General features: G+C 49.3%; 12 non-coding genes across 12 annotated transcripts; all 12 read left to right on the forward strand.

The window, feature by feature from the left end:
- The first annotated feature begins 322 nt into the window (after positions 1–322).
- Positions 323–394, forward strand: TRNAC-GCA (transfer RNA cysteine (anticodon GCA)). Its single transcript has one exon. It is a non-coding gene; the product is annotated as a tRNA-Cys (tRNA).
- Positions 395–2,130: 1,736 nt separating this feature from the next.
- Positions 2,131–2,202, forward strand: TRNAC-GCA (transfer RNA cysteine (anticodon GCA)). Its single transcript has one exon. It is a non-coding gene; the product is annotated as a tRNA-Cys (tRNA).
- A 356-nt stretch (positions 2,203–2,558) lies between these two features.
- TRNAC-GCA (transfer RNA cysteine (anticodon GCA)) lies at positions 2,559–2,630 on the forward strand. The gene has a single exon. It is a non-coding gene; the product is annotated as a tRNA-Cys (tRNA).
- A 2,797-nt stretch (positions 2,631–5,427) lies between these two features.
- TRNAC-GCA (transfer RNA cysteine (anticodon GCA)) lies at positions 5,428–5,499 on the forward strand. The gene has a single exon. It is a non-coding gene; the product is annotated as a tRNA-Cys (tRNA).
- Positions 5,500–5,855: 356 nt separating this feature from the next.
- Positions 5,856–5,927, forward strand: TRNAC-GCA (transfer RNA cysteine (anticodon GCA)). Its single transcript has one exon. It is a non-coding gene; the product is annotated as a tRNA-Cys (tRNA).
- A 1,439-nt stretch (positions 5,928–7,366) lies between these two features.
- On the forward strand, positions 7,367–7,438 carry TRNAC-GCA (transfer RNA cysteine (anticodon GCA)). Its single transcript has one exon. It is a non-coding gene; the product is annotated as a tRNA-Cys (tRNA).
- Positions 7,439–7,794: 356 nt separating this feature from the next.
- Positions 7,795–7,866, forward strand: TRNAC-GCA (transfer RNA cysteine (anticodon GCA)). Its single transcript has one exon. It is a non-coding gene; the product is annotated as a tRNA-Cys (tRNA).
- Positions 7,867–10,126: 2,260 nt separating this feature from the next.
- Positions 10,127–10,198, forward strand: TRNAC-GCA (transfer RNA cysteine (anticodon GCA)). The gene has a single exon. It is a non-coding gene; the product is annotated as a tRNA-Cys (tRNA).
- A 356-nt stretch (positions 10,199–10,554) lies between these two features.
- Positions 10,555–10,626, forward strand: TRNAC-GCA (transfer RNA cysteine (anticodon GCA)). Its single transcript has one exon. It is a non-coding gene; the product is annotated as a tRNA-Cys (tRNA).
- A 2,560-nt stretch (positions 10,627–13,186) lies between these two features.
- Positions 13,187–13,258, forward strand: TRNAC-GCA (transfer RNA cysteine (anticodon GCA)). The gene has a single exon. It is a non-coding gene; the product is annotated as a tRNA-Cys (tRNA).
- Positions 13,259–13,614: 356 nt separating this feature from the next.
- On the forward strand, positions 13,615–13,686 carry TRNAC-GCA (transfer RNA cysteine (anticodon GCA)). The gene has a single exon. It is a non-coding gene; the product is annotated as a tRNA-Cys (tRNA).
- Positions 13,687–16,480: 2,794 nt separating this feature from the next.
- Positions 16,481–16,552, forward strand: TRNAC-GCA (transfer RNA cysteine (anticodon GCA)). Its single transcript has one exon. It is a non-coding gene; the product is annotated as a tRNA-Cys (tRNA).
- The last annotated feature ends 940 nt before the right edge of the window (positions 16,553–17,492 follow it).

Below are 17,492 nucleotides of genomic sequence, written 5' to 3' on the forward strand. Positions count from 1 at the left end.
TCCTACATATGTAGTGGTGGTGGTGGGGGGGAGGCGCCATAGGAAGAAGGTTGTTGGTGTGGAAGTGAGTGGCCCTGGGTGGTGGGCTGAAGGGCTGGAGGCAGTGGTGGTAGTTGGTGTGAAGGGCTGGAGGCAACGTTGAGGTACAAACAAGCCACATGTTGTGGGGCTGAAGCTCAGTGGTAGAGCATTTGACTGCATGTAAAGAGGTCCGAGTGCCCGTAACACACATTTTTTTTCTTTACAAGCTTAACCGTATCCCACATATGTAGTTTATTGCAGAAAATTAAAAATGTTGAGGTACAGATGAGCTGCATGTTGCGGGGGTATAGCTCAGTGGTAGAGCATTTGACTGCAGATCAAGAGGTCCTTGGTTCAAATCCGAGTGCCCCCTAACACATGCATGCTTTTTTTTACAGCTTAACCACATCCTACATATGTTGTTTATAGCAGACCCCCACTAGCTTTGCACTGCAAGATTTTGGTCGCCTCATCCAGTTGATGAGCAGCCACCCTGGAGCGCAGAGGTTCAAGAGGTCCTTGGTTCAAATACAAATGCCCGCTAATGCACAATTTTTTCTAGGTGGGGCATTGTGGTCAGACAGAAAAGAACCATACAACTTCCTCTGTAGTATAAAGCAGCTGATAAGAGTAAAGAGCTTTAAATACAAGTCATTTACTAATCTGTCTAACTTTTTGGCACCAGTTAATTTAAAAAAAAAAAATTGACACACGAGTATCCCTTTAAGATCTACGAATGTAACTCTTTGATCTTTTTGTGGTTTGACAAAACTTACATCTAAGTTACATTTATAGATTGAACCCACCACCTTCACACTGTAAGGTGGCAAGGCTAACCACTTAGCATTCAGAGATCTTGACATAGCCAGTTGAGAGCTAGCTCCACCTTAGGTTGGAGTCCCCCCCCCCCCCTTTCCTCTGTGCAGTTGCTCTGTGTGCCAAAACAGGCCAAGACCTTGGTCGCCGCATATGCCTGACAAGCAGCTCCCACGGCATAGTGGTTAGAGCAGCCGCCTTGGAGCGAAGAGGTTGTGAGTTCGAATCCTGTCAAGACCCTGAAGATGGCAGCTGTTAAAAGAGATGGATCGTGAGAACCTGGGATGTCTGGTGGATTGGAAGATATCGGTGCATGGATGGACTGAGGCGAGGTGGATGTCAAGGAGAGCAGTTGTCGAGGTAAGTGGTTGGAGGAAGGTGTAGTTGTGGGGCATTGTGGAAGGTGGACTGAGGCGAGGAGGATGTCAAGGAGAGCAGTTGTCGAGGTAAGTGGTTGGAGGAAGGTGTAGTTGTGGGGCATCGTGGAAGGTGGACTGAGGCGAGGAGGACGTCAAGGAGAGCAGTTGTCGAGGTGAGTGGTTAGAGGGCGTTGCGGAGGAAGGTGTAGTTGTGGGGCATCGTGGAAGGTGGTCCACTGCCTGGAATGGAGGATTCTAGGTTGGAAATCTGCCAAAAGTGGTGTTGTGTCTGTCGAAGCATGTGGGATGTTGAAAATAAAAAGATGGGGGATTTTATTTGCCTTTTTTTTTTTTTTTTTCTATATCAAGAAAACCTCCTCTGCAATCCACCATTGCCTCCAGCCCTTCACACCAACTACCACCACTGCCTCCACACCAGCTACCACCATTGCCACCAGCCCTTCACACCAACTACCACCCAGGAACCGGGACCACTCACTTCCACACCAACAACCTTCTTCCTATGGAATCTTCCCACCCACACTCACATACCAGCTACCACAGCCATCCACACCAGAGCTCCTTCTCCAACACCTTATGGGTGCCCGACCATCAACCACTTCACACACACACACACACACTCCTCCGCTTCCACACTATGCTGCCACAATTTCTCCAAACGAGCTTCAGGGTGTTCACAGGACTTGAACTCACAACCTCTCTGCTCCAAGGCAGCAGCTCTAACCACTAGACCATGAGAGCTTCCTGGAAACTAGCAAGGATGACTGTGGTCTTGGCCTGTTTTGACAAAATCATTTTTTTCCCCACCGGTTCATATACATTTGACTGGGATAGTACAGGCAAGCCGAGAGCTAGTTCGGACTTAGCTTCGAATCCCCCCTCTGTGCGGTTACCCTGGCAAGCCATGTGTTGCGGGGGTATAGCTCAGTGGTAGAGCATTTGACTGCAGATCAAGAGGTCCTTGGCTCAAATCCGAGTGCCCCCTAACACACATTTTTTTGCTTTACGACTTAACCATATCCTACATATGTAGTGGTGGTGGTGGGGGGGAGGCGCCATAGGAAGAAGGTTGTTGGTGTGGAAGTGAGTGGCCCTGGGTGGTGGGCTGAAGGGCTGGAGGCAGTGGTGGTAGTTGGTGTGAAGGGCTGGAGGCAACGTTGAGGTACAAACAAGCCACATGTTGTGGGGCTGAAGCTCAGTGGTAGAGCATTTGACTGCATGTAAAGAGGTCCGAGTGCCCGTAACACACATTTTTTTTCTTTACAAGCTTAACCGTATCCCACATATGTAGTTTATTGCAGAAAATTAAAAATGTTGAGGTACAGATGAGCTGCATGTTGCGGGGGTATAGCTCAGTGGTAGAGCATTTGACTGCAGATCAAGAGGTCCTTGGTTCAAATCCGAGTGCCCCCTAACACATGCATGCTTTTTTTTCCTCTGTGCAGTTGCTCTGTGTGCCAAAACAGGCCAAGAACATGGTCGCCGCATATGCCTGACAAGCAGCTCCCACGGCATAGTGGTTAGAGCAGCCACCTTGGAGCGAAGAGGTTGTGAGTTCGAATCCTGTCAAGACCCTGAAGATGGCAGCTGTTAAAAGAGATGGATCGTGAGAACCTGGGATGTCTGGTGGATTGGAAGATATTGGTGCATGGATGGACTGAGGCGAGGTGGATGTCAAGGAGAGCAGTTGTCGAGGTAAGTGGTTGGAGGAAGGTGTAGTTGTGGGGCATTGTGGAAGGTGGACTGAGGCGAGGAGGATGTCAAGGAGAGCAGTTGTCGAGGTAAGTGGTTGGAGGAAGGTGTAGTTGTGGGGCATCGTGGAAGGTGGACTGAGGCGAGGAGGACGTCAAGGAGAGCAGTTGTCGAGGTGAGTGGTTAGAGGGCGTTGCGGAGGAAGGTGTAGTTGTGGGGCATCGTGGAAGGTGGTCCACTGCCTGGAATGGAGGATTCTAGGTTGGGGATCTGCCAAAAGTGGTGTTGTGTCTGTCGAAGCATGTGGGATGTTGAAAATAAAAAGATGGGGGATTTTATTTGCCTTTTTTTTTTTTTTTTTTTTTTTTTTTATCAAGAAAACCTCCTCTGCAATCCACCATTGCCTCCAACCCTTCACACCAACTACCACTACTGCCTCCACACCAACTACCACCACTGCCACCAGCCCTTCACACCAATTACCGGGACCACTCACTTCCACACCAACAACCTTCTTCCTATGGAACCTTCCCACCCACACCACCACCACTCATGGGATTGGAAGATATCGGTGCATGGATGGACTGAGGCGAGGTGGATGTCAGGAAGAGCGGAATGGAGAGCAATGTCCCTGAAGACCCTGGAGCATGTCGCTGGATGGACTGAGGCGAGGAGGATGTCAAGGAGAGCAGTTGTCGAGGTAAGTAAGTGGTTAGAGGGCGTTGCGGAGGAAGGTGTAGTTGTGGGGCATCGTGGAAGGTGGTCCACTGCCTGGAATGGAGGATTCTAGGTTGGGGATCTGCCAAAAGTGGTGTTGTGTCTGTCGAAGCATGTGGGATGTTGAAAATAAAAAGATGGGGGATTTTATTTGCCTTTTTTTTTTTTTTTTTTTTTTTTTTTATCAAGAAAACCTCCTCTGCAATCCACCATTGCCTCCAACCCTTCACACCAACTACCACTACTGCCTCCACACCAACTACCACCACTGCCACCAGCCCTTCACACCAATTACCGGGACCACTCACTTCCACACCAACAACCTTCTTCCTATGGAACCTTCCCACCCACACCACCACCACTCATGGGATTGGAAGATATCGGTGCATGGATGGACTGAGGCGAGGTGGATGTCAGGAAGAGCGGAATGGAGAGCAATGTCCCTGAAGACCCTGGAGCATGTCGCTGGATGGACTGAGGCGAGGAGGATGTCAAGGAGAGCAGTTGTCGAGGTAAGTAAGTGGTTAGAGGGCGTTGCGGAGGAAGGTGTAGTTGTGGGGCATCGTGGAAGGTGGTCCACTGCCTGGAATGGAGGATTCTAGGTTGGGGATCTGCCAAAAGTGGTGTTGTGTCTGTCGAAGCATGTGGGATGTTGAAAATAAAAAGATGGGGGATTTTATTTGCCTTTTTTTTTTTTTTTTTTTTTTATATCAAGAAAACCTCCTCTGCAATCCACCATTGCCTCCAGCCCTTCACACCAACTACCACTACTGCCTCCACACCAACTACCACCACTGCAACCAGCCCTTCACACCAATTACCGGGACCACTCACTTCCACACCAACAACCTTCTTCCTATGGAACCTTCCCACCCACACCACCACCACTCATGGGATTGGAAGATATCGGTGCATGGATGGACTGAGGCGAGGTGGATGTCAGGAAGAGCGGAATGGAGAGCAATGTCCCTGAAGACCCTGGAGCATGTCGCTGGATGGACTGAGGCGAGGAGGATGTCAAGGAGAGCAGTTGTCGAGGTAAGTAAGTGGTTAGAGGGCGTTGCGGAGGAAGGTGTAGTTGTGGGGCATCGTGGAAGGTGGTCCACTGCCTGGAATGGAGGATTCTAGGTTGGGGATCTGCCAAAAGTGGTGTTGTGTCTGTCGAAGCATGTGGGATGTTGAAAATAAAAAGATGGGGGATTTTTTTTTTTTTTTTTTATATCACGAAAACCTCCTCTGCAATCCACCATTGCCTCCAGCCCTTCACACCAACTACCACCACTGCCTCCACACCAGCTACCACCATTGCCACCAGCCCTTCACACCAACTACCACCCAGGAACCGGGACCACTCACTTCCACACCAACAACCTTCTTCCTATGGAATCTTCCCACCCACACTCACATACCAGCTACCACAGCCATCCACACCAGAGCTCCTTCTCCAACACCTTATGGGTGCCCGACCATCAACCACACACACTTCACACACACACACACACACACACTCCTCCGCTTCCACACTCTGCTGCCACAATTTCTCCAAACGAGCTTCAGGGTGTTCACAGGACTTGAACTCACAACCTCTCTGCTCCAAGGCAGCAGCTCTAACCACTAGACCATGAGAGCTTCATGGAAACTAGCAAGGATGACTGTGGTCTTGGCCTGTTTTGACAAAATCATTTTTTTCCCCACCGGTTCATATACATTTGACTGGGATAGTACAGGCAAGCCGAGAGCTAGTTCGGACTTAGCTTCGAATCCCCCCTCTGTGCGGTTACCCTGGCAAGCCATGTGTTGCGGGGGTATAGCTCAGTGGTAGAGCATTTGACTGCAGATCAAGAGGTCCTTGGCTCAAATCCGAGTGCCCCCTAACACACATTTTTTTGCTTTACGACTTAACCATATCCTACATATGTAGTGGTGGTGGTGGGGGGGAGGCGCCATAGGAAGAAGGTTGTTGGTGTGGAAGTGAGTGGCCCTGGGTGGTGGGCTGAAGGGCTGGAGGCAGTGGTGGTAGTTGGTGTGAAGGGCTGGAGGCAACGTTGAGGTACAAACAAGCCACATGTTGTGGGGCTGAAGCTCAGTGGTAGAGCATTTGACTGCATGTAAAGAGGTCCGAGTGCCCGTAACACACATTTTTTTTCTTTACAAGCTTAACCGTATCCCACATATGTAGTTTATTGCAGAAAATTAAAAATGTTGAGGTACAGATGAGCTGCATGTTGCGGGGGTATAGCTCAGTGGTAGAGCATTTGACTGCAGATCAAGAGGTCCTTGGTTCAAATCCGAGTGCCCCCTAACACATGCATGCTTTTTTTTACAGCTTAACCACATCCTACATATGTTGTTTATAGCAGACCCCCACTAGCTTTGCACTGCAAGATTTTGGTCGCCTCATCCAGTTGATGAGCAGCCACCCTGGAGCGCAGAGGTTCAAGAGGTCCTTGGTTCAAATACAAATGCCCGCTAATGCACAATTTTTTCTAGGTGGGGCATTGTGGTCAGACAGAAAAGAACCATACAATTTCCTCTGTAGTATAAAGCAGCTGATAAGAGTAAAGAGCTTTAAATACAAGTCATTTACTAATCTGTCTAACTTTTTGGCACCAGTTAATTTAAAAAAAAAAAATTGACACACGAGTATCCCTTTAAGATCTACGAATGTAACTCTTTGATCTTTTTGTGGTTTGACAAAACTTACATCTAAGTTACATTTATAGATTGAACCCACCACCTTCACACTGTAAGGTGGCAAGGCTAACCACTTAGCATTCAGAGATCTTGACATAGCCAGTTGAGAGCTAGCTCCACCTTAGGTTGGAGTCCCCCCCCCCCCCCCCTTTCCTCTGTGCAGTTGCTCTGTGTGCCAAAACAGGCCAAGACCTTGGTCGCCGCATATGCCTGACAAGCAGCTCCCACGGCATAGTGGTTAGAGCAGCCGCCTTGGAGCGAAGAGGTTGTGAGTTCGAATCCTGTCAAGACCCTGAAGATGGCAGCTGTTAAAAGAGATGGATCGTGAGAACCTGGGATGTCTGGTGGATTGGAAGATATCGGTGCATGGATGGACTGAGGCGAGGTCGATGTCAAGAAGCATGTGGGATGTTGAAAATAAAAAGATGGGGGATTTTATTTGCCTTTTTTTTTTTTTTTTTCTATATCAAGAAAACCTCCTCTGCAATCCACCATTGCCTCCAGCCCTTCACACCAACTACCACCACTGCCTCCACACCAGCTACCACCATTGCCACCAGCCCTTCACACCAACTACCACCCAGGAACCGGGACCACTCACTTCCACACCAACAACCTTCTTCCTATGGAATCTTCCCACCCACACTCACATACCAGCTACCACAGCCATCCACACCAGAGCTCCTTCTCCAACACCTTATGGGTGCCCGACCATCAACCACTTCACACACACACACACACACACACACACACTCCTCCGCTTCCACACTATGCTGCCACAATTTCTCCAAACGAGCTTCTGGGTGTTCACAGGACTTGAACTCACAACCTCTCTGCTCCAAGGCAGCAGCTCTAACCACTAGACCATGAGAGCTTCATGGAAACTAGCAAGGATGACTGTGGTCTTGGCCTGTTTTGACAAAATCATTTTTTTCCCCACCGGTTCATATACATTTGACTGGGATAGTACAGGCAAGCCGAGAGCTAGTTCGGACTTAGCTTCGAATCCCCCCTCTGTGCGGTTACCCTGGCAAGCCATGTGTTGCGGGGGTATAGCTCAGTGGTAGAGCATTTGACTGCAGATCAAGAGGTCCTTGGCTCAAATCCGAGTGCCCCCTAACACACATTTTTTTGCTTTACGACTTAACCATATCCTACATATGTAGTGGTGGTGGTGGGGGGGAGGCGCCATAGGAAGAAGGTTGTTGGTGTGGAAGTGAGTGGCCCTGGGTGGTGGGCTGAAGGGCTGGAGGCAGTGGTGGTAGTTGGTGTGAAGGGCTGGAGGCAACGTTGAGGTACAAACAAGCCACATGTTGTGGGGCTGAAGCTCAGTGGTAGAGCATTTGACTGCATGTAAAGAGGTCCGAGTGCCCGTAACACACATTTTTTTTCTTTACAAGCTTAACCGTATCCCACATATGTAGTTTATTGCAGAAAATTAAAAATGTTGAGGTACAGATGAGCTGCATGTTGCGGGGGTATAGCTCAGTGGTAGAGCATTTGACTGCAGATCAAGAGGTCCTTGGTTCAAATCCGAGTGCCCCCTAACACATGCATGCTTTTTTTTCCTCTGTGCAGTTGCTCTGTGTGCCAAAACAGGCCAAGAACATGGTCGCCGCATATGCCTGACAAGCAGCTCCCACGGCATAGTGGTTAGAGCAGCCACCTTGGAGCGAAGAGGTTGTGAGTTCGAATCCTGTCAAGACCCTGAAGATGGCAGCTGTTAAAAGAGATGGATCGTGAGAACCTGGGATGTCTGGTGGATTGGAAGATATTGGTGCATGGATGGACTGAGGCGAGGTGGATGTCAAGGAGAGCAGTTGTCGAGGTAAGTGGTTGGAGGAAGGTGTAGTTGTGGGGCATTGTGGAAGGTGGACTGAGGCGAGGAGGATGTCAAGGAGAGCAGTTGTCGAGGTAAGTGGTTGGAGGAAGGTGTAGTTGTGGGGCATCGTGGAAGGTGGACTGAGGCGAGGAGGACGTCAAGGAGAGCAGTTGTCGAGGTGAGTGGTTAGAGGGCGTTGCGGAGGAAGGTGTAGTTGTGGGGCATCGTGGAAGGTGGTCCACTGCCTGGAATGGAGGATTCTAGGTTGGGGATCTGCCAAAAGTGGTGTTGTGTCTGTCGAAGCATGTGGGATGTTGAAAATAAAAAGATGGGGGATTTTATTTGCCTTTTTTTTGTTTTGTTTTTTTTTTTTATCAAGAAAACCTCCTCTGCAATCCACCATTGCCTCCAACCCTTCACACCAACTACCACTACTGCCTCCACACCAACTACCACCACTGCCACCAGCCCTTCACACCAATTACCGGGACCACTCACTTCCACACCAACAACCTTCTTCCTATGGAACCTTCCCACCCACACCACCACCACTCATGGGATTGGAAGATATCGGTGCATGGATGGACTGAGGCGAGGTGGATGTCAGGAAGAGCGGAATGGAGAGCAATGTCCCTGAAGACCCTGGAGCATGTCGCTGGATGGACTGAGGCGAGGAGGATGTCAAGGAGAGCAGTTGTCGAGGTAAGTAAGTGGTTAGAGGGCGTTGCGGAGGAAGGTGTAGTTGTGGGGCATCGTGGAAGGTGGTCCACTGCCTGGAATGGAGGATTCTAGGTTGGGGATCTGCCAAAAGTGGTGTTGTGTCTGTCGAAGCATGTGGGATGTTGAAAATAAAAAGATGGGGGATTTTATTTGCCTTTTTTTTTTTTTTTTTTTTTTATATCAAGAAAACCTCCTCTGCAATCCACCATTGCCTCCAGCCCTTCACACCAACTACCACTACTGCCTCCACACCAACTACCACCACTGCAACCAGCCCTTCACACCAATTACCGGGACCACTCACTTCCACACCAACAACCTTCTTCCTATGGAACCTTCCCACCCACACCACCACCACTCATGGGATTGGAAGATATCGGTGCATGGATGGACTGAGGCGAGGTGGATGTCAGGAAGAGCGGAATGGAGAGCAATGTCCCTGAAGACCCTGGAGCATGTCGCTGGATGGACTGAGGCGAGGAGGATGTCAAGGAGAGCAGTTGTCGAGGTAAGTAAGTGGTTAGAGGGCGTTGCGGAGGAAGGTGTAGTTGTGGGGCATCGTGGAAGGTGGTCCACTGCCTGGAATGGAGGATTCTAGGTTGGGGATCTGCCAAAAGTGGTGTTGTGTCTGTCGAAGCATGTGGGATGTTGAAAATAAAAAGATGGGGGATTTTTTTTTTTTTTTTTTATATCACGAAAACCTCCTCTGCAATCCACCATTGCCTCCAGCCCTTCACACCAACTACCACCACTGCCTCCACACCAGCTACCACCATTGCCACCAGCCCTTCACACCAACTACCACCCAGGAACCGGGACCACTCACTTCCACACCAACAACCTTCTTCCTATGGAATCTTCCCACCCACACTCACATACCAGCTACCACAGCCATCCACACCAGAGCTCCTTCTCCAACACCTTATGGGTGCCCGACCATCAACCACACACACTTCACACACACACACACACACACACACACACTCCTATGCTGCCACAATTTCTCCAAACGAGCTTCAGGGTGTTCACAGGACTTGAACTCACAACCTCTCTGCTCCAAGGCAGCAGCTCTAACCACTAGACCATGAGAGCTTCATGGAAACTAGCAAGGATGACTGTGGTCTTGGCCTGTTTTGACAAAATCAATTTTTTCCCCACCGGTTCATATACATTTGACTGGGATAGTACAGGCAAGCCGAGAGCTAGTTCGGACTTAGCTTCGAATCCCCCCTCTGTGCGGTTACCCTGGCAAGCCATGTGTTGCGGGGGTATAGCTCAGTGGTAGAGCATTTGACTGCAGATCAAGAGGTCCTTGGCTCAAATCCGAGTGCCCCCTAACACACATTTTTTTGCTTTACGACTTAACCATATCCTACATATGTAGTGGTGGTGGTGGGGGGGAGGCGCCATAGGAAGAAGGTTGTTGGTGTGGAAGTGAGTGGCCCTGGGTGGTGGGCTGAAGGGCTGGAGGCAGTGGTGGTAGTTGGTGTGAAGGGCTGGAGGCAACGTTGAGGTACAAACAAGCCACATGTTGTGGGGCTGAAGCTCAGTGGTAGAGCATTTGACTGCATGTAAAGAGGTCCGAGTGCCCGTAACACACATTTTTTTTCTTTACAAGCTTAACCGTATCCCACATATGTAGTTTATTGCAGAAAATTAAAAATGTTGAGGTACAGATGAGCTGCATGTTGCGGGGGTATAGCTCAGTGGTAGAGCATTTGACTGCAGATCAAGAGGTCCTTGGTTCAAATCCGAGTGCCCCCTAACACATGCATGCTTTTTTTTACAGCTTAACCACATCCTACATATGTTGTTTATAGCAGACCCCCACTAGCTTTGCACTGCAAGATTTTGGTCGCCTCATCCAGTTGATGAGCAGCCACCCTGGAGCGCAGAGGTTCAAGAGGTCCTTGGTTCAAATACAAATGCCCGCTAATGCACAATTTTTTCTTGGTGGGGCATTGTGGTCAGACAGAAAAGAACCATACAACTTCCTCTGTAGTATAAAGCAGCTGATAAGAGTAAAGAGCTTTAAATACAAGTCATTTACTAATCTGTCTAACTTTTTGGCACCAGTTAATTTAAAAAAAAAAAATTGACACACGAGTATCCCTTTAAGATCTACGAATGTAACTCTTTGATCTTTTTGTGGTTTGACAAAACTTACATCTAAGTTACATTTATAGATTGAACCCACCACCTTCACACTGTAAGGTGGCAAGGCTAACCACTTAGCATTCAGAGATCTTGACATAGCCAGTTGAGAGCTAGCTCCACCTTAGGTTGGAGTCCCCCCCCCCCTTTCCTCTGTGCAGTTGCTCTGTGTGCCAAAACAGGCCAAGACCTTGGTCGCCGCATATGCCTGACAAGCAGCTCCCACGGCATAGTGGTTAGAGCAGCCGCCTTGGAGCGAAGAGGTTGTGAGTTCGAATCCTGTCAAGACCCTGAAGATGGCAGCTGTTAAAAGAGATGGATCGTGAGGTGAGGTGTAGTTGTGGGGCATCGTGGAAGGTGGACTGAGGCGAGGAGGACGTCAAGGAGAGCAGTTGTCGAGGTGAGTGGTTAGAGGGCGTTGCGGAGGAAGGTGTAGTTGTGGGGCATCGTGGAAGGTGGTCCACTGCCTGGAATGGAGGATTCTAGGTTGGGGATCTGCCAAAAGTGGTGTTGTGTCTGTCGAAGCATGTGGGATGTTGAAAATAAAAAGATGGGGGATTTTATTTGCCTTTGTTTTGTTTTTGTTTTTTTATCAAGAAAATCTCCTCTGCAATCCACCATTGCCTCCAACCCTTCACATCAACTACCACTACTGCCTCCACACCAACTACCACCACTGCCACCAGCCCTTCACACCAATTACCGGGACCACTCACTTCCACACCAACAACCTTCTTCCTATGGAACCTTCCCACCCACACCACCACCACTCATGGGATTGGAAGATATCGGTGCATGGATGGACTGAGGCGAGGTGGATGTCAGGAAGAGCGGAATGGAGAGCAATGTCCCTGAAGACCCTGGAGCATGTCGCTGGATGGACTGAGGCGAGGAGGATGTCAAGGAGAGCAGTTGTCGAGGTAAGTAAGTGGTTAGAGGGCGTTGCGGAGGAAGGTGTAGTTGTGGGGCATCGTGGAAGGTGGTCCACTGCCTGGAATGGAGGATTCTAGGTTGGGGATCTGCCAAAAGTGGTGTTGTGTCTGTCGAAGCATGTGGGATGTTGAAAATAAAAAGATGGGGGATTTTATTTGCCTTTTTTTTTTTTTTTTTTTTTTATATCAAGAAAACCTCCTCTGCAATCCACCATTGCCTCCAGCCCTTCACACCAACTACCACTACTGCCTCCACACCAACTACCACCACTGCCACCAGCCCTTCACACCAATTACCGGGACCACTCACTTCCACACCAACAACCTTCTTCCTATGGAACCTTCCCACCCACACCACCACCACTCATGGGATTGGAAGATATCGGTGCATGGATGGACTGAGGCGAGGTGGATGTCAGGAAGAGCGGAATGGAGAGCAATGTCCCTGAAGACCCTGGAGCATGTCGCTGGATGGACTGAGGCGAGGAGGATGTCAAGGAGAGCAGTTGTCGAGGTAAGTAAGTGGTTAGAGGGCGTTGCGGAGGAAGGTGTAGTTGTGGGGCATCGTGGAAGGTGGTCCACTGCCTGGAATGGAGGATTCTAGGTTGGGGATCTGCCAAAAGTGGTGTTGTGTCTGTCGAAGCATGTGGGATGTTGAAAATAAAAAGATGGGGGATTTTATTTGCCTTTTTTTTTTTTTTATATCACGAAAACCTCCTCTGCAATCCACCATTGCCTCCAGCCCTTCACACCAACTACCACCCAGGAACCGGGACCACTCACTTCCACACCAACAACCTTCTTCCTATGGAATCTTCCCACCCACACTCACATACCAGCTACCACAGCCATCCACACCAGAGCTCCTTCTCCAACACCTTATGGGTGCCCGACCATCAACCACTTCACACACACACACACACACACACACACACACACACACACTCCTCCGCTTCCACACTATGCTGCCACAATTTCTCCAAACGAGCTTCAGGGTGTTCACAGGACTTGAACTCACAACCTCTCTGCTCCAAGGCAGCAGCTCTAACCACTAGACCATGAGAGCTTCATGGAAACTAGCAAGGATGACTGTGGTCTTGGCCTGTTTTGACAAAATCATTTTTTTCCCCACCGGTTCATATACATTTGACTGGGATAGTACAGGCAAGCCGAGAGCTAGTTCGGACTTAGCTTCGAATCCCCCCTCTGTGCGGTTACCCTGGTGAGCCATGTGTTGCGGGGGTATAGCTCAGTGGTAGAGCATTTGACTGCAGATCAAGAGGTCCTTGGCTCAAATCCGAGTGCCCCCTAACACACATTTTTTTGCTTTACGACTTAACCATATCCTACATATCTAGTGGTGGTGGTGGGGGGGAGGCGCCATAGGAAGAAGGTTGTTGGTGTGGAAGTGAGTGGCCCTGGGTGGTGGGCTGAAGGGCTGGAGGCAGTGGTGGTAGTTGGTGTGAAGGGCTGGAGGCAACGTTGAGGTACAAACAAGCCACATGTTGTGGGGCTGAAGCTCAGTGGTAGAGCATTTGACTGCATGTAAAGAGGTCCGAGTGCCCGTAACACACATTTTTTTTCTTTACAAGCTTAACCGTATCCCACATATGTAGTTTATTGCAGAAAATTAAAAATGTTGAGGTACAGATGAGCTGCACGTTGCGGGGGTATAGCTCAGTGGTAGAGCATTTGACTGCAGATCAAGAGGTCCTTGGTTCAAATCCGAGTGCCCCCTAACACATGCATGCTTTTTTTTCCTCTGTGCAGTTGCTCTGTGTGCCAAAACAGGCCAAGACCTTGGTCGCCGCATATGCCTGACAAGCAGCTCCCACGGCATAGTGGTTAGAGCAGCCACCTTGGAGCGAAGAGGTTGTGAGTTCGAATCCTGTCAAGACCCTGAAGATGGCAGCTGTTAAAAGAGATGGATCGTGAGAACCTGGGATGTCTGGTGGATTGGAAGATATCGGTGCATGGATGGACTGAGGCGAGGTGGATGTCAAGGAGAGCAGTTGTCGAGGTAAGTGGTTGGAGGAAGGTGTAGTTGTGGGGCATTGTGGAAGGTGGACTGAGGCGAGGAGGATGTCAAGGAGAGCAGTTGTCGAGGTAAGTGGTTGGAGGAAGGTGTAGTTGTGGGGCATCGTGGAAGGTGGACTGAGGCGAGGAGGACGTCAAGGAGAGCAGTTGTCGAGGTGAGTGGTTAGAGGGCGTTGCGGAGGAAGGTGTAGTTGTGGGGCATCGTGGAAGGTGGTCCACTGCCTGGAATGGAGGATTCTAGGTTGGGGATCTGCCAAAAGTGGTGTTGTGTCTGTCGAAGCATGTGGGATGTTGAAAATAAAAAGATGGGGGATTTTATTTGCCTTTTTTTTGTTTTGTTTTTTTTTTTTATCAAGAAAACCTCCTCTGCAATCCACCATTGCCTCCAACCCTTCACACCAACTACCACTACTGCCTCCACACCAACTACCACCACTGCCACCAGCCCTTCACACCAATTACCGGGACCACTCACTTCCACACCAACAACCTTCTTCCTATGGAACCTTCCCACCCACACCACCACCACTCATGGGATTGGAAGATATCGGTGCATGGATGGACTGAGGCGAGGTGGATGTCAGGAAGAGCGGAATGGAGAGCAATGTCCCTGAAGACCCTGGAGCATGTCGCTGGATGGACTGAGGCGAGGAGGATGTCAAGGAGAGCAGTTGTCGAGGTAAGTAAGTGGTTAGAGGGCGTTGCGGAGGAAGGTGTAGTTGTGGGGCATCGTGGAAGGTGGTCCACTGCCTGGAATGGAGGATTCTAGGTTGGGGATCTGCCAAAAGTGGTGTTGTGTCTGTCGAAGCATGTGGGATGTTGAAAATAAAAAGATGGGGGATTTTATTTGCCTTTTTTTTTTTTTTTTTTTTTTATATCAAGAAAACCTCCTCTGCAATCCACCATTGCCTCCAGCCCTTCACACCAACTACCACTACTGCCTCCACACCAACTACCACCACTGCCACCAGCCCTTCACACCAATTACCGGGACCACTCACTTCCACACCAACAACCTTCTTCCTATGGAACCTTCCCACCCACACCACCACCACTCATGGGATTGGAAGATATCGGTGCATGGATGGACTGAGGCGAGGTGGATGTCAGGAAGAGCGGAATGGAGAGCAATGTCCCTGAAGACCCTGGAGCATGTCGCTGGATGGACTGAGGCGAGGAGGATGTCAAGGAGAGCAGTTGTCGAGGTAAGTAAGTGGTTAGAGGGCGTTGCGGAGGAAGGTGTAGTTGTGGGGCATCGTGGAAGGTGGTCCACTGCCTGGAATGGAGGATTCTAGGTTGGGGATCTGCCAAAAGTGGTGTTGTGTCTGTCGAAGCATGTGGGATGTTGAAAATAAAAAGATGGGGGATTTTATTTGCCTTTTTTTTTTTTTTTTTTTTTATATCAAGAAAACCTCCTCTGCAATCCACCATTGCCTCCAGCCCTTCACACCAACTACCACTACTGCCTCCACACCAACTACCACCACTGCCACCAGCCCTTCACACCAATTACCGGGACCACTCACTTCCACACCAACAACCTTCTTCCTATGGAACCTTCCCACCCACACCACCACCACTCATGGGATTGGAAGATATCGGTGCATGGATGGACTGAGGCGAGGTGGATGTCAGGAAGAGCGGAATGGAGAGCAATGTCCCTGAAGACCCTGGAGCATGTCGCTGGATGGACTGAGGCGAGGAGGATGTCAAGGAGAGCAGTTGTCGAGGTAAGTAAGTGGTTAGAGGGTGTTGCGGAGGAAGGTGTAGTTGTGGGGCATCGTGGAAGGTGGTCCACTGCCTGGAATGGAGGATTCTAGGTTGGGGATCTGCCAAAAGTGGTGTTGTGTCTGTCGAAGCATGTGGGATGTTGAAAATAAAAAGATGGGGGATTTTATTTGCCTTTTTTTTTTTTTTTTTTTATATCACGAAAACCTCCTCTGCAATCCACCATTCACACCAACTACCACCACTGCCTCCACACCAGCTACCACCATTGCCACCAGCCCTTCACACCAACTACCACCCAGGTACCACCGGGACCACTCACTTACACACCAACAACCTTCTTCCTATGGAATCTTCCCACCCACACTCACATACCAGCTACCACAGCCATCCACACCAGAGCTCCTTCTCCAACACCTTATGGGTGCCCGACCATCAACCACACACACTTCACACACACACACACACACACACTCCTCCGCTTCCACACTCTGCTGCCACAATTTCTCCAAACGAGCTTCAGGGTGTTCACAGGACTTGAACTCACAACCTCTCTGCTCCAAGGCAGCAGCTCTAACCACTAGACCATGAGAGCTTCATGGAAACTAGCAAGGATGACTGTGGTCTTGGCCTGTTTTGACAAAATCATTTTTTTCCCCACCGGTTCATATACATTTGACTGGGATAGTACAGGCAAGCCGAGAGCTAGTTCGGACTTAGCTTCGAATCCCCCCTCTGTGCGGTTACCCTGGCAAGCCATGTGTTGCGGGGGTATAGCTCAGTGGTAGAGCATTTGACTGCAGATCAAGAGGTCCTTGGCTCAAATCCGAGTGCCCCCTAACACACATTTTTTTGCTTTACGACTTAACCATATCCTACATATGTAGTGGTGGTGGTGGGGGGGAGGCGCCATAGGAAGAAGGTTGTTGGTGTGGAAGTGAGTGGCCCTGGGTGGTGGGCTGAAGGGCTGGAGGCAGTGGTGGTAGTTGGTGTGAAGGGCTGGAGGCAACGTTGAGGTACAAACAAGCCACATGTTGTGGGGCTGAAGCTCAGTGGTAGAGCATTTGACTGCATGTAAAGAGGTCCGAGTGCCCGTAACACACATTTTTTTTCTTTACAAGCTTAACCGTATCCCACATATGTAGTTTATTGCAGAAAATTAAAAATGTTGAGGTACAGATGAGCTGCATGTTGCGGGGGTATAGCTCAGTGGTAGAGCATTTGACTGCAGATCAAGAGGTCCTTGGTACAAATCCGAGTGCCCCCTAACACATGCATGCTTTTTTTTACAGCTTAACCACATCCTACATATGTTGTTTATAGCAGACCCCCACTAGCTTTGCACTGCAAGATTTTGGTCGCCTCATCCAGTTGATGAGCAGCCACCCTGGAGCGCAGAGGTTCAAGAGGTCCTTGGTTCAAATACAAATGCCCGCTAATGCACAATTTTTTCTTGGTGGGGCATTGTGGTCAGACAGAAAAGAACCATACAACTTCCTCTGTAGTATAAAGCAGCTGATAAGAGTAAAGAGCTTTAAATACAAGTCATTTACTAATCTGTCTAACTTTTTGGCACCAGTTAATTTAAAAAAAAAAAATTGACACACGAGTATCCCTTTAAGATCTACGAATGTAACTCTTTGATCTTTTTGTGGTTTGACAAAACTTACATCTAAGTTACATTTATAGATTGAACCCACCACCTTCACACTGTAAGGTGGCAAGGCTAACCACTTAGCATTCAGAGATCTTGACATAGCCAGTTGAGAGCTAGCTCCA

This window comes from Hyla sarda, chromosome 2 (genome assembly GCF_029499605.1).
Source record: "Hyla sarda isolate aHylSar1 chromosome 2, aHylSar1.hap1, whole genome shotgun sequence".
Lineage (NCBI taxonomy): Eukaryota > Metazoa > Chordata > Amphibia > Anura > Hylidae > Hyla > Hyla sarda.